At 56.3% G+C, this 9,345-nt stretch overlaps 1 long non-coding RNA gene across 1 annotated transcript in view; it reads left to right on the top strand.

The window, feature by feature from the left end:
* Window positions 1-1,526: 1,526 nt before the first annotated feature.
* LOC310916337 overlaps window positions 1,527-9,345 on the top strand; it is a 190,844-nt gene continuing 183,025 nt past the window's right edge. The window contains exon 1 of the long non-coding RNA XR_014591282.1: window positions 1,527-1,830. This is a non-coding gene — a long non-coding RNA (uncharacterized lncRNA). The remainder of the gene's footprint in view (window positions 1,831-9,345) is intronic.

The raw sequence follows: 9,345 nt of genomic DNA, 5'->3' as shown, positions 1-9,345 counted from the left end.
ACCAGCCTGACCTCAGCAGCCCTTGGGGTCTCTCACTCTGCTTTTCTTCTGTTGAAAAGGTGCTGGGGAGCAGAAGCTGAGTGAAAGCTGGGTCACTTCAAGCTCAGGTTGGTGTTTTGGTCACCTCAGCAGCACCACAAATGCCATCTGCCACCCTGCCCATGTATGTGAAGTCCCTCCTGTCTCCTCCCTGGGCTTGCCCAGCAGCAATGTGGCTTCCTAAGGAAGGGGACACTCTTGCTGGAGGGCTCTGTCCCCTCCACGCCTGTCCCTCTCCACTCTCCCCCACCTGCCCCCTGTCCCTGGGAAATGCCAAGCACAGTTCAGGAGGAAAGAGCTCTCTGCTGCTCTGTGCTCCCTCCATCCCAGTCACTCCTCAGGCTGCAGCCACCCCTCACATCCCATCCCTGTGTCCTCCATCTCATCCCCCAGCAAACCCCAGCTTCCCATGCCCGAGATCCTCCCCAGTTCAGGCTGGAGCAGCACTTGCACCACCAGTTCCTCCCCAGAGCTCTCCTGCAGCCAGAGCTGGGCCAAGCACTGCACTCCTGCCATGGCTCTTCCAGCCTGAGATCACTGGGCACCTACCTCTCCAGGGGTGGGGTGTTCATTTCTCCATGGCATGGTCACCTCCAGCTCCCCAGAATGTGGTCATGTCCATTTATCCATCACGTGGTGACCTTCATCTCTCCATGGCGTGGTCACCTCCATTTTCCATGGTGTGGTCACTCCATCTCTCCATGGTGTGGTCACTTCCATCTCTCCATGGTGTGGTCACCTCCATTTTCCATGGTGTGGTCACTCCATCTCTCCATGGTGTGGTCACTTCCATCTCTCCATGGTGTGGTCACCTCCATCCTCCATGACATGGTCACCTCTATCTCTCCATGGTGTGGTGACACCCAATTTTACATGGTGTGGTCACCTCCATCTCTCCATGATGTAGTGACCCCCAGTTTTCCATGGTGTGGTCACCCCCATCTCTCCATGGTGTGGTCACCTCCATTTTCCATGGAGTGGTCACCCCCATCTCTCCATGGTGCGGTCACCTCCATCCTCCATGGTGTGGTCAGCTCTATTTTCCATGGTGTGGTCACCTTCATCTCTCCATGGTGTGGTCACCTCCATTTTCCATGGCCTCCTGTGACCTGGAATGGTCAGGACAGAGCCTGGACATATCACCCTGCACGGCACCACCCTCTGTGCCAAGGATGAGGTGTAAGAATCACCTCACCCAACTTTCTGGTGTCTTTAGTGAGCTACCAAACCCTGCCCTAGCTGAGCCCTGCTTTGTGGCCCCACCCATGACGTTTCTTGACTCACAAATGTGCAGAGGAAAGGGCTTGACCCAAACCCCATCATTCTCCAGGGTGACTTCCCGCCAGCCTGGCAGGAAACCCTGCCCTCCCTCCCCTCTTGATTGCCCAGGTGCTGTTCTTCCTGCCCCTGGCTGTTGTCCTCTCTGTCACACGTCGTGACACCCAGCTCAGCCCCACCTTGGTGGTGGTGCCTGTGCCCACACACTGCCCTCCTCATCCCACCCTGGGGTTGCTGCATCCCATCCTCCCCCCACGACCGACCTCCCTCCCTGTCCCCCTCTACGCCTGTTTTCCCATTTATCTCCTTTGCCTGGTGAATATACATAAATATGAGCAACTGTGTCTGCCAGTGACCTTACCTGCCCTGACTAAATTCATGTAGTGTCTGTGAAGATAATTCGAAAGCCATAAGAAGATAATAAAAAAGGAAAGATAAAAAAAAAAAAAAAAAAAAAAAAAAAAAAAAAAAAAAAAAAAAAAAAAAAAAAAAAAAGGGCAAGCATTGTGGTTTGTATTCTCTTATCTAACCTTCTGCAGGCCCCGGGTGGGAGTGCAGTCCCTCGCTATTTAAAGGGATGCTGCAGCTGGGAACTGCACGAGGCAGCTGCTCACAGGCAGAGGGATGGCACAGCCATGAGTGCCACCAGAGACAGGGCTGCTCAGCTCCTTGTCCTCTCTGCAGTGCTCATGGGTGTCCTTCTGGGTGGGGAGCGGAAATCCTACTGCCAGCAAAATCCCCCTCTACAACATCAGCCTGGCCTGATCCTCTCCCCTACCCAAATCTGAGGGGACACCCCAGCAGGGACAACCATGGAGACAGCAAAGAGATGTAGGACCCCAGCACAAGCAGCTGTTGCAAAGACTGAGCTTGGAAAGAGAAAAACACATCTTGGGTGTGATTTTTATGGGGTTTATTCATCTAAAAAATCCCGCTGCAGCTGGAGGCAGGAGAGGGCATTGACTGCAGGGACGGAGGGAATTATCACAGGTGTCATCACTGCCGTGTCATCTCGGAGCAGGAGGGCTTGTCAGATAGACGGGAGCCAAAGTGATCCAGGGGAACAAAACACGGCAACGAGACCCCAAGGAGATAAAGCAGCAGGCTGGGGAGAGAAATCCTGAGATTTCCCTAGCTCCAAGGAATGCAGCAATCTCTGAAATCGCTTCTGAAATCGAACCTCCGCTGTCCCAGCCGTGCTGCTGGGGCCTGGCTGTGCCCATCCTGCCCTGGCCTTGAGGGCTCACACCAAAACCAACTCAAGCTACCCTGAAATCCCTCAGAGTTTTGCCCAAAAAACCCACTTTGAGGTTTTTTCCCCCCCTCTTAGCTTTGTGGCTTTGCGCTGCTGGAGTCTAAGCATGACGAGCCAAACTATCACAGAGCTGGGAATGAAAAGCTTTGGAAGAAACAAAAAAAAAAACCTCAATGTGCAAATAAAGTTTGTGGTTAATGGGGTCACCACAGCTCTGGGTGTGGATCTAGCAGGTCTCAGCCCTCAGGAGCAGAGGGATGCTTGCAGGGAGCCAGGTGCTCATCCTTTATGGCTCAGGCCACGATGCTGAAGCATTCAGAGCTCCTTGGGTGAGGACACTCCCTGGGTGACAATTCTCCCTTGGTGTGAGCAAACCCCAATCCCCAGAGGAAGAGGAGGTGGGAGAACACAGAACTCCTCACCCCTGGCAACCAGGGCAGCAGGTAGGACCTGATGGAGAAGGTCCTGACAGGAAAGAGACATGGGGACTGAGACAGGGACAGGGACAGGGACAGGGACAGGCAGCGAGACGAGGGACACCCAGAGGGGGGACAGGGACACACCGCCCCTCCCCGGCGCCCACCCCCCGGACACGGCGGGGCCTTTCTGCCGCCTTTGTTCGGCAGCTCCGGAGTGGTGCCGCCACAAAGGCGGGGGTGAAAGGGGTTAATTCGGGGGACAGAGGTAGGATGTGAAGATGCAGAGCAGGACAATGGGCCGCCTTCCTCTTTTGTCAGCGCGGCCATTGTGCGGCGTGTGAAAAATGAAATCTGTTTCATTTTCCTCCCAGATGCGAGCGGGCGCCTCTATTTAGAAGCCATCAAAAAAAGCAATCCAAGTGCTCCCGGGGGTGGGGGGAGCTCCGGGGGGGTGCAGCCCTGCCAGCCACGGGTGTCCCCCACCCCACAACTCCCTCCATTTATTTATTTATTTGGCGTTTGACATTAATTTGGATTTAACCCACTCCCTGCCTCCGGCGCTCAAGTGGCTGAAACAATGCGGGAAGTCAGCGGGGCGAGGTTTGGGAAGGACCAGGGGTTGGCAGGAGCAGGGCAGAGGAGGTTGGGATGAGCTCCCAGCTCTCCGTGACCATCCCTCTGCATGCCCAACCTTGTCCCCTGCTGCATCCCTCAGTCCTCTTCTATTTTTGCAGCAACTGATAATCAATAATTGCCCTTCATCCTTGCAGAAGCAGATGAAAGTGGAAGGAAACCCAGTCCCACCGCTCTCTCCCCCCTCCTATCTCTGCCCAAACCAATCCCCGGGTTCGCTACCAACGTGAGAAATTTTCACCTCCAGAGAAGGTGTGAAACTTGGCAGTTTTGTTCCCTCCAAAGGGAATTACAGCTCTTGCAGAATGCAAACAAACAAACAAATGCAAATTAACCGGGGAAAACACGGTGTTGTTGTTTGGTTTTTTTTTTCAATACACGTTTTAACATTTGCCTCAAATTAACAAATCCAGCTGGAAACTCTCAAGTTTTATTTTTTTTTCCCATCCAAACCCACAGCTGGTTGTCCCTTAGGATGCTGGTGTGGGTGACAGTCACCTGGCAGCAGGGGGGAATTTGGAATCCCTGAACCCCAAATCTGCTACAAGAACCACCCAAAAAACACCCCAAAAACCAGAAGGGAAGGTGAGCAGAGCACAGGACGCTGGAGAGGGGAGTTGGAATCACCATCCTCCTGCTGCTGGGAGCTCCCTCCTCCAGAGCAGCCATCTGAGCCCAAATAAACCCATCCCAGCCATGCCAGGGGGCACTGCCAGCTCTGTCCTGCCTCCCTCAGGCTCCCCAACCCCTTGGGCTGGCCATGACCACATGTGGACAGGACCATGATGCTCATCTCTTCTGCACAGCCCCATCCCTTGTGTGGTTTGGGATCTTCCCCACTCCCACTGGGTGATGGAGGACACTGGGTTGGAGCCAGTGCTGCTGGTGGCAGCTCTGTGAAGGGCAGGTTTGGTAGCCAGGACACTTCCAAAGGTCCTTTCAGGTCTGTAGTCACCACATCAGTGTGGTGGTGGTGGGGAGGGAGGGAGGCCCTGTGGAGGTGACAGACATGCCCAGGGATCCTGGGGGATCCTGTCCAGGGATCCTGGAGCAGAGGACAGGATTTATCTGCTGCTGGAGCCTCTCAGCAGCTTCATTCCTAGTCAGGGGACACATATCCTGCTCCTCCTCCCATCCCCAAACACCCACGGACACACTGCTGTCACCACGGGCAGAGGTTGGGGCTGGAGGGTGACAAGAGGACGTGACTCACAACCAACTTTTCCCAGCGACAGCAGGTGTGACTGGAGGGAGGGAGCACAGGTCAGGACCATCCTCCTCCTCCTCCTCTCCTCCTCGCTGGCTCTTTGTGCCAGAGCCGGGCAGATGGGGGTCCCTGCCAGCTCGGTGGCCACAGCCCGGCCTCATCTGCCAGCCAATAACCCCGCGCTCCTCTCCACCTCGGCATTGTGTCCTCACACGTGTCCCCAGACGTGTCCCAGCCTTCTGGCAGCACCGGGTGGGCTCCAGCCCCTCGGCATCCCGGGAGAGGCGGCGGGTGGGACCCCACGGCCGGGGGAAAGGCAGGATGGCAACTTGGCGGAGAGAGCGTGGGTGTCAGATCGCATAAATCAAGCTCCAGAGCCTTCCTATTTAACACACTCTTCCCCTTCGAGTTGTCAGTGAAACCGTTAATTAATTAGCTAATCCCGCAATGAAGTGGATTCTAAATGGATCTCCCCTCCCTTCCCCCCATTTAGGTAATTACTGCTGAGGGAGCTTTTGTCAGAGTAATTTTCCAGCAGGGACAGCCCCGGCTGGCGGAGGGAGATGAATTTAAAGGGGGGAGGAAATAATAATGCAGGAGGGGGGATGAAGGAGGGTTCCTCCTGCAGGGCAGTGCACTTTGGAGCCACGGCAGGGCCAGGACACCCCTGTCCTGGCCTCTCCTGGCCCAGGTGACCACCACAGGACATGTCCAGCACCCACGTGTGGGACAGGGGGGAAAGGACATCCCGACCTGCTCCAAGCTGCTCCTAAAGTGGTGCCACAGCACCAGCCCAGCTTCTCTGTGCTCACACAGGGGCTCCATCTGCTCCCTGCCTCCCCCAGGACACGGCCAGGCTCTGGACAACACCAGAGTGCTCCATGAAAGGCCATTGAATGGGACTCTGAACACAACCTGATCTGGGGGGAGATGTCCCTGCCCATGGAACAAGATGATTTTTAAGGTCCCTTCCAGCCCAAACCCTTCCATGACTTCCTGATCCCTGCAATGGGGGTGGAAAAGTCCTGGCAGGTTTCCTACACCAGGTCACCCCTGTCACACCAGGTCACCCCTGTCTGTCCCCCCTTGACACTGTTTTACACCACAACAACACAGATTCTGAGCTTCAGAAGGCTGAAAATGACTCCTTTATTTTGGGGATGTGTCTCGCTTTTATACTATTTTACACACAGATCAATTTGATTGGTGACACAAAGACAAACCTCTTCACTCCCATTGGTCAGAGCAGAGGGACAGCAAGGAGAAGTCCCTCCTGGGGAAAGGAATGAATAACAAAGTTACAGTTTACAAAAATACTTCTCTTGTTTACAGAAAATTCCCTGGGAAGGGAATTTCAGAAAACCAAAACACTTCAAGCACAAAACCAGGGCTACATCCCCCTCACCCAGCACCTCTCAGCTACACCTTGACTACGTCCCCCTCTGAAGAGCTCCCCACAAGAACCTGGGCAGTAGGAATAAAGAAAAAAACCCAAACCCTCCAGGGGGGTTTCTTTTCCAAGCCAAGCAAATGGGGATGGGGTTTCCATGGCTGAGCAGAGGAATCAGCCTGGAGGAATCAGCCCAGCACCTGTTGGGGCATTTATTTCAGAGTCAAGGCACCAGAATAGCACTGGCACATCAGGAGCAGCACTTCTCCCTCATATCTTGCACTTTCCATGCCCCTGCACAGCTCTGAGTCCTTTTTTCTTCCTCACTGTGTCAAGCAAAGTTTCTGAGTGAAGATTTTTTCAAAGGCAGGCCGGGTTTCAGATCCTCAGCTCGGCTGTGTCCAGCAGAGATAGGGCAGGAGTGGTGGCAGCTGCCTGCTGCAGCCCAGCCGCCTTTGAACTGCCCAAATCAAAGGACACTGCTGGAAAATCACAGCTCGCCTCTCGTCTTCGTACAGAGGAATCTCTGGGTGCTGACAAATCCCACAAAGCTGCAAATCCACCCTCCCCCAGCCCATTCCCAAGGGGAGGTCTGATGGGAGGCAGAAATGGGAGTTTTGGGGTTTTCTCCCCGACCTTAAAAAATCTCCTGGGGGTATTTCTATGTGCTGGGCTGAGGAAACAGGGTGAGAGCTCCTTCCAATGGGCACTAGAGCTTCCAAGGAGAGTTTGCTCCTCACAACAGGAAAATCTGTTCACTGAAGGGAGGTTGCTCTAATTTAACAGGTGCCTGCAGCCTGTCTGCAGGGCAAACATTCCCATCTCTTCAAGAGGTTCTCTGAGCAGCCAGCCTGCACCTGGCAAAGAGAGCCACAATTTCCATCCTTTCCCACATACTGATTTCCCCTGGGACACAGAGAAGCCATGTCTCCTTTTGGAAGCTTGCTGTGTCCTACCAAGCTCCCAGACAAACCTAATTACTCCCCAAAATAACCTGAGAGAAGCACAGGTGGTGAAGGCAGAATTCCTCTTTCTGACTCTGGGAGTGCAACCAGTGGGGTGGTACAGATAAAAGTGTTTTCATACCCTGTTTTCTTAAGGATTTCCCCAAATACAGCTGGGGGGAAACAGGGATGGAGCTCTGCAGTTTGTCATGACTTCATTCTGCTGGTGGTGCAGGACTTCCCACTCCCATCCTTTCATGTGGTTTCTCCTCTTCCAGCTGCCTGCAAAGTCTGGCAGGGGCAGCTCTTGGTTGTTTCTCCTCCCAAGGAATAGATTAAACTTCAGCATTTCACTCTAGAAACCAAAAATAAAATTAAAAATAACTGCCCAGGCCAGTCTGGAGGAATGCTGGAGGTACCCTGGGCATGGGGGTTTTCTGATCCAGTACTGGTGAGGACCCCAGACATGCTTGGGAGGGAATCATGAGGCTCTGCTAAGAGCATGGAAGATCTTATATAAGTTGTCATGGAAATCTGGGTGTTTTTAGAGTTAAGGCCAGGACATCTGAGAGGCTGAGCAGGACACAGCAGGTGTGTCTGGTGGTTCAGATTTGGACTGTAAAATCAAAACCTAACACAAGGCAAGGGGTCAACACTGCACTCAAAGGATGCTGTCATGGGCAGCAGCATGGATGAGACCGTGTGAGGGGCACTGCTGATCTCTGATGGGAAACCAGGCCCAAAACCTCACCCAAACCTCTGCAGCTGGGCCACACCACCCTGGGACATACCAACCCTTCACCAGACGCTCCCATGGAAGGGTTGCTCCCAGCAAGACAGCAGCAAGAGGGCTCAAACCAGCCCAGCCCGTTGTTCTCCATCCCTCCGTCGCAGCGGCACAGGCTGTGCCTGGTTTTGATCCGCGTCTCCCCTCTCACTCTTGGCACAACCCAGGGTGCTCAGCTGGAAAATTCAGACCGGGGATGAACCCAGAGGGGCATTCGGAGCCAGCAGAGAGGGAGAGCTGGCGGGAGCTGCTTTGTGGCATCACTGCCATGCCTGGCGCGGGTGTCCCTGCCCAGTGACACAGCACTGTCCCTGCCCAGTGGCACAGCACTGTTCCTGCCCGGGTGGCACCGCACTGTCCCTGCCCGGGTGGCACCGCACTGTCCCTGCCCGGGTGGCACTGCACTGTCCCTGCCCGGTGACACCGCACTGTCCCTGCCCAGTGGCACCGCACTGTCCCTGCCCAGTGACACCGCACTGTCCCTGCCCGGGTGGCACCGCACTGTCCCTGCCCAGTGGCACCGCACTGTTCCTGCCCGGGTGGCACCGCACTGTCCCTGCCCGGGTGGCACTGCACTGTCCCTGCCCGGTGACACCGCACTGTCCCTGCCCGGTGACACCGCACTGTCCCTGCCCGGGTGGCACCGCACTGTCCCTGCCCGGGTGGCACTGCACTGTCCCTGCCCGGTGACACCGCACTGTCCCTGCCCGGTGGCACCCCGCTGTCCCTGCCCGGGTGGCACTGCACTGTCCCTGCCCAGTGGCACCGCACTGTCCCTGCCCAGTGACACCGCACTGTCCCTGCCCGGGTGGCACTGCACTGTCCCTGCCCAGTGGCACCGCACTGTCCCTGCCCGGTGACACAGCACTGCTCCTGCCCGGGTGGCACCGCACTGTCCCTGCCTGGTGGCACCGCACTGTCCCTGCCCGGGTGGCACCGCACTGTCCCTGCCCGGTGACACCGCACTGTCCCTGCCCGGGTGGCACTGCACTGTCCCTGCCCGGTGACACCGCACTGTCCCTGCCCGGTGACACCGCACTGTCCCTGCCCGGGTGGCACCGCACTGTCCCTGCCCGGTGACACCGCACTGTCCCTGCCCGGTGGCACCGCACTGTCCCTGCCCGGGTGGCACTGCACTGTCCCTGCCCGGTGACACCGCACTGTCCCTGCCCAGTGGCACCCCGCTGTCCCTGCCCGGTGACACCGCACTGTCCCTGCCCAGTGGCACCCCGCTGTCCCTGCCCGGTGACACCGCACTGTCCCTGCCCAGTGGCACCCCGCTGTCCCTGCCCGGTGACACCGCACTGTCCCTGCCCAGTGGCACCCCGCTGTCCCTGCCCGGTGGCACTGCACTGTCCCTGCCCGGTGACACCGCACTGTCCCTGCCCGGTGG

The sequence above is a fragment of the Zosterops lateralis genome (assembly GCF_965231275.1).
Source record: "Zosterops lateralis genome assembly, chromosome: 17".
Classification (NCBI taxonomy): Eukaryota; Metazoa; Chordata; class Aves; order Passeriformes; family Zosteropidae; genus Zosterops; species Zosterops lateralis.
Note: the sequence above shows the minus strand (reverse complement) of the source record. Positions and strands in the feature narration are given on the sequence as shown.